At 40.1% G+C, this 6,137-nt stretch overlaps 1 long non-coding RNA gene across 1 annotated transcript in view; it reads left to right on the top strand.

The window, feature by feature from the left end:
- LOC107543509 (uncharacterized) overlaps positions 1-1,141 on the top strand; it is a 10,888-nt gene extending 9,747 nt beyond the window's left edge. Inside the window, exon 5 of the long non-coding RNA XR_015715992.1 lies at positions 1-1,141. This exon is cut by the window's left edge and continues 38 nt beyond it. This is a non-coding gene — a long non-coding RNA (uncharacterized LOC107543509).
- The last annotated feature ends 4,996 nt before the right edge of the window (positions 1,142-6,137 follow it).

Here is a 6,137-nt window from a genome sequence, read left to right as displayed (position 1 = left end):
ATCTAGATGCAAAGGACATGGAAAAATCAAGTGCTCAAGTGCTTTAAATATGTTTTGGATGTTCCTATTTATAGACTATAGTATTTTCCGATTAAAATTCTCAGTTGTCCTTCAGAAGAAGGTTATGCACTTCTTGATTATTAGTTTTAAATGCTTAGTTTTGTAGAGTATTTCCACACATTTTCTGTTGTAATCCAAGTAAAGGAAAAGATCAATTCTATATGTTGACTTTTTTTCTAAAATGTCTTTATTGGGTTGAATGAATGTTTATACCTGAAAAAGTAGTCTCCAGAAAAATCCCTTTCTCCATCAAAGAAATTCTTCTGGCAATCCAATGATTAGAACAGGTTTAAAATCACTCTTTAATGTGACCGTGTTATATTTGGGGGAGAGGAAAGACTTGACATGTATATATATGTATGTATTTTAATTCTCTACATTCACTACCTCTGGAATAGAACATTTTCTCCTCAATAAATCTATTAGCTCAACTCACATACAAGAAACAATCGCCTTAATTGGCAGAGCATTCGTTATAGGTTTAAATATTTGATTTGTGTAATGAAGGATGACATCCAGTTTTCACAGAGTTCTTACATTTAAGTAGGCTGAACACGGCCGAGTTGCCTCGCCACTGGGAGATTCCTTCTTGTGGCCTTTGCGGTGGCTGTGGGGACGCGGAAGGATTCCTCTGTGGCAGGCAGGCCTCTGGCTTCTGGTGTGAACACTGCGAAGGAGTGAGTCTGACCAGAGACAGCCCTCAGCTCGGGGCCTGGGGAGGTTCACAGATGCGGGTGCCGCTTCTGGAGACTGCTCCATCCACTTCTATAGTTCTTACAAAGAATCACAGCGCTATGGTGGATTACTAAGCTCAGATCGTAATATGACAAAGTGGTTTTATTAGGCTAGAGTATTTCTTTTTATTTTTATATTTAATTAAACTCTGTATTTTGAGATAATTATAGATTTCACATGCAGTTGTACTAAATAATGGAGAGATGCCTTGTACCCTTTACCCAGTTTCCCCCAATAGTAACATCTTACAATATATAGGACAGTATCCCAACCTGGACATTGACATTGACACAGATACAGAACATTTCTTTCATCACAAGAATTCCTCATATCGCCCTTTATATTCATACTCTCATTTTCAACCCCTCTACCTAACCCTAACAACAACTAGCCTCTTCTCCAGTTCTATAATTTTGTCTTTTCAAGAATGTTACATAAGTGGAATCATATAGTATGTAATCTTTTAGGATTGACTTTTCTCACTCAGCATAATTTTCCAGAGATTTATTTTGCACATATCAACAGTTTGTTCTTTTTGATATTTGGGTGGTATCCTATGAGTGACTGGCCTGTGTTTTGTAGCCATTCACCAGTTGGGGCAGGATTGCTTCCAGTTTTTGACTATATGAATAAAACTGCTATAAACATTTGTGTACAGGTTTTTGTGTGAACGTAAGTTTTCATTTTTCTGGGATAAATGCCCAGGAGTGCAATTGTGGTTCATATGATAATTACATAGAGTATTTCTTTTTAAGAGTAGAATTAATGTTTTGTGTGTGGAAGGGAAGATGGAGGACATCTACATTTTTGCAGTGTTTTTGCTTTAACTGGATTTGCTTAGGATTTTAAAACATGCAGACTCTCATAAATAACTTACAGCCAGCATCAGAAAAAATTTTCAACAGTCTATTTTTTTAATAAACATACTTCTTTAAAAATTGTTTTTTCTTTGGAGGTAAACAATTCCTATGTAAGAAAGTAAAAGGAGACATATACTATAGAAAAGGTGTTGCAAAGTGGACAGGTTGCTTGGAGAAATTGGAAATTTCCCAAGTGTTAATAAAAACATTCAAGGATATGTTGTGAGTTTCTGAGTTGATGGGCTCCTGCTTTGGTTGCTGTCATCTTCCCTATAGTTTTTATATGTAGAATTAATTCATTATCTTTACGATTTGTGTTCAGTGCTGTTGCAGTTAATACTCATTTAATTCAACTATATGCACTTAGTAGGAAAAAGAAAAAAAATTTAAGCATTGTTTCCTAGTACATGGCCCCTAAAAATGCAACTACTTTACAGGATGCTTAGTGGAATAAACAGATCTCTTCCAAATCCTGGTGGAAATGATACTGTTACATTATACTTACTAAGACATAGGGAGCTATGGACAAAATCATGTGTGCTCTCTTTTAGGGGAGACCCACTGAAAGGATAGGATATTCAAGGATAATTTTACTCTGATTTTTCACCATACATACTGACTTTAGAACTCTCATGGAAGATGTAACTCCATTTTAAAAAAAGAAACATTGGACGTGGTTAACTGGTTACAATGATCCTTCTAATAAAAGTTAATATTATAAATCTTTAACTTGTCCGAGTGAGGCCCTAGGCTCAAGGGACCCCCATCTTTCAATGCTTCTAAATATTGTTTCATCTTTAGCCCATTATAGTCATGACCATAGTAATATAAATGACATAAGATGTAAAAGAAATCCTTGCCCTTAGGAACGACCTGGTAAAGGGTAGAACGTACACAGGAATCTTTATTTGCCGGGAGTCGTTTGTCGTTAGCAGCGGTTGAAGCGCCGCATGGGCTGGCACTGCAGGCGCGGGGACCCGCAGTCAAGAAGAGCAGCAGCCCCACCGCTGTTCTCTTAGCGCGGGCCTCACAGCACTCAGCGTGCAGTGGGGTCAGGAGAGTAAAGAGAAACTGAGACAGAGACAACACGGCTGTGCATCACTAGAAACCAAGAGCCTTCAGAACTCAGGAGAGAGCCTAGGAGAGCTGACACTGCGCGAGCAGGCCTCACGGAGGGTGGCATCTGTGTGACATGGAGAACGTCGGGTAGGGAGAGGGAGGTGAGCCCCAGTGGCTTGTTGGAAGTGGGGTGAAATCTGGGCGTCAAAAATATATGTCGCTGCCCCAGGGTAATTTTAAACAGCTTCCTATATTTTAGGGAACTGACCAGAAATGAGGCATGCCTTTTTTTTTGGCATGCTTTTTTGTTGTTGTTGTTTTGAAGAGTAATACTTGAATTTAAGTATGTGGGTTTGAGTGAGAAAACAAATGGATGCTCTTTCTCCTAAAAGTAGGGCTTGGAAGTATCCTTTAGATTATGAGGCTCAATCTGTCTGTATGTGTGTGTGTGTGTAAAACAAAATATTATTTTCCTCTTTTTATGTTTAATAAGCAATATAATATTTTATACTTTTGTAGTATCTTAAATACATAATCTGTAAGACTATAATACTTTATAAAATTTTAGTTTACTTTAGGCTTAGCATAATAGAAGAACTTAAAGTTCTTTTGAAAAACTTCAGAGTTAAAACTGCAAGATCACTTACAGATAAAAAGTTACATAAAGCATACATTTGTAAGATTATATATAGAGCTGATGGCCTTACTAAAAAACTATTTTGAGCAACCTAAGAAAGTACAAGTATTTCTGTGCATTATTATTTTTTAACTGTTCCAGGTAGTAAGAGAGCTAAGAAGAGCCTTTTCTAAATACGCATCTAATTTTAGGCAGCTAAAATAGGAAGCTGTAATATGACTGAGGCCCCTCATACTTGGGAACTTGGAAAAAGAAAGAGACATAGGGTCTATTACACTTTCTTTACATTTTTATAAATTGCAGAGTGGTCAAACTGGTAATAAAGACAGTAAAGTTAAGGTACTCAGGATTCTCTATGTAATAGTATCGATTCCAGTATCCCCAACTATATAGCATTGCCAGCACAGAGGTCAAAATGAGTTGTGTCTTGTGAAAGAGCTACACTAAGTCGGTGACTTAAAAGTTCTGAGCATATGTAATAACCAAGCATGTGGAATCATCTTGTAATACTGTGTATCGAGCAGTTTAAAAAAATAAAAAGGAACTGGTGCAATTTTAGATAGTTTTAAAAAAAATTTTGCAAATATTGCAAATCGTAGGTTGGTTACCACCAGACTTCCTGACTCTGCCGTGATTGCTGTACTCTCTGTATATTCTTGTAAAATGCCAGGCACTTTATAATTTTGTCTGTAATTGTTTACATATATTTTCTCCACAAAACGTTTTTAGAACAACTTATCGCTACGTTTCCTTCACCCACGCGTCATCTTTAAACTTTACACATGAGTGTACCGCGGTGTCGGTTGCAAGACACATTAGTAGACTGTTGTATTTTTTTCCAGGAACCGTCTTATTTAAAACATCTTCCAAACTCAATGCGTAAAAATAGCAGGCCACTCGCGCCTGCAGGCTTTTGAAGCTGGAGAAGACTTGTTTTTCAATGAAGAAGCTGAGTGAGCCCCTGGAAGATGAAGTGACCTGCTAGTAAGTGATAATGAGGATCTTTTGACTCCAAAGCACATGCTGCCGACTTGAAGATGCATGTCCCCAATCCTGGAAACTCAATTTACAGATACTTGTATTACAACCCTAGTAATATTTTATTCTACATATGGTAGAAATAAATGCCTGCTGTCAACTCCACATATCATGTAAGCATTTTGCCACTGAACGTGGGTACAAGTTGCCAATTAGAGTGCGTGAATCTCAGAGCTGAATTTTAACCAATAGGACGTGCCATTTATTCGTTACCATTTATGCATACCTACTGTGTTTTAACGTGTTAAATCCGGGGAATCAAATATGGATATGACATATGCCCTGAATTTAACAGTGTAGTGTTGGGCTCAGGTCTGGAGAGAAAATGGTGAACAGAATGCGGCGTTTGCTCTTGTGGAGCTTGGAGTTTAGCATCTACTGGGGAGAGAGGTATAAACAGACCCACACTGCTTGGTAAGAGGGAAAGGCCGGGTTCTGGGGGACCACAGGGGGGCCACCGCTAACCAAGGCTGACAGAGGGTGGGAAAGGTCAAGGTAGGCTTCCTGGAGGAGAGGGCCATGGGGGTTGAGCCCTGAAGGAGGAGAGCTCCAGGCAGGGGAAGCAAAGACAAGGGGGGGGGGGGCACACTTCGTTGGGAGTCTGCAAGTAGTTTGAGAAGAGAAGGAGGGGTGTGTGCAGAGATGAAAAAGAAAGTGGGGACTAAGCTGCAGAGGACATTTCACATGCCTGAGAAGCTTGCACTGTATTTTACCTTCACCTGATCAGGTGTGAGTTTTAGGGATACCACTGTTGGTGGTGGCGTGGGAAGTGCATTGGAGGCCAGCAAGATTAGATGGTGAGAGACTAGGAAGGTGATTTTTCTATGCAACTGTCCGGGTGAGAGAGAAGAGTTGCCCGAGCTAAGAGAGTGGCCGGGGAAGGAGAGCTGTCAGTGAGCTGATGGGAGATGCTAAGGTGCTAGAAGTAAAAGGACTTGGTGACTGGTTACAGGTGAGGCTGAAGGAAAAGCATGTCGATGGGCGTGTCCAGAGGCTTCGACAGTCAGGTCGTGGTGGGGGTGTCTGGAGACAGGGAACCCAAGAGAAACAGGCCTAGTGGGGAGAAATGATACGGTGTGGGTGGGCCAAGCCATTGGTTGGGAGGTGCTAGAAGACTGTCCAAGGAGTTTGGAACTCACAATTTAGTGGCAGTCAGGGACATAATCCATTCTTTCATACTGGCATAAATTTTATTCTCTTAAAGGGCAAATTTCTAAAACATGTTTTCTTTCATTATTAATTTTTTTTATTGTGCGATATGGCTGTAATGGTCCTGTGTAAAGCACGCCTGAAACCGACTAGTCAATATTATTGGTCATTGTTTCTTTTTAAAAAGATGGGGTTCAGACGTATGTAAACTAAGGGAAGTGAAGAGTGGTCCTCGCTGTAGTTGTCCTCTGAACATTGCAGTGAATTAAGTGGACTAAATTTCAGTTGTGCACAGGAACTTAAAGATAGAGCAGGACAGAACATTTCCAAGAGAAAAGGCACCGGAGAATATTTTTGCTTTTAGGAATTTGATGAGTTTGAATTATAAGGTACGCTTAAGTAATTCGTATGTCATGTTACCCGGATCTTATTTCCCCAAAGATTCATCGCACAAGCACTCACCCACCACCCCCTCAATACCGGGTACTGGACAGGCTGGCCATCGCGTAGGGGCCACCGTGCCCCTGGGCGTGACGCTTCCTCACGGAGCTTATGGTCCAGCCGACTGATGAGGAACCCTGAAGGTGGGTCTTCGTGAT

Source organism: Miniopterus natalensis, chromosome 18 (assembly GCF_054644295.1).
Source record: "Miniopterus natalensis isolate mMinNat1 chromosome 18, mMinNat1.hap1, whole genome shotgun sequence".
Classification (NCBI taxonomy): Eukaryota; Metazoa; Chordata; class Mammalia; order Chiroptera; family Miniopteridae; genus Miniopterus; species Miniopterus natalensis.
Note: the sequence above shows the minus strand (reverse complement) of the source record. Positions and strands in the feature narration are given on the sequence as shown.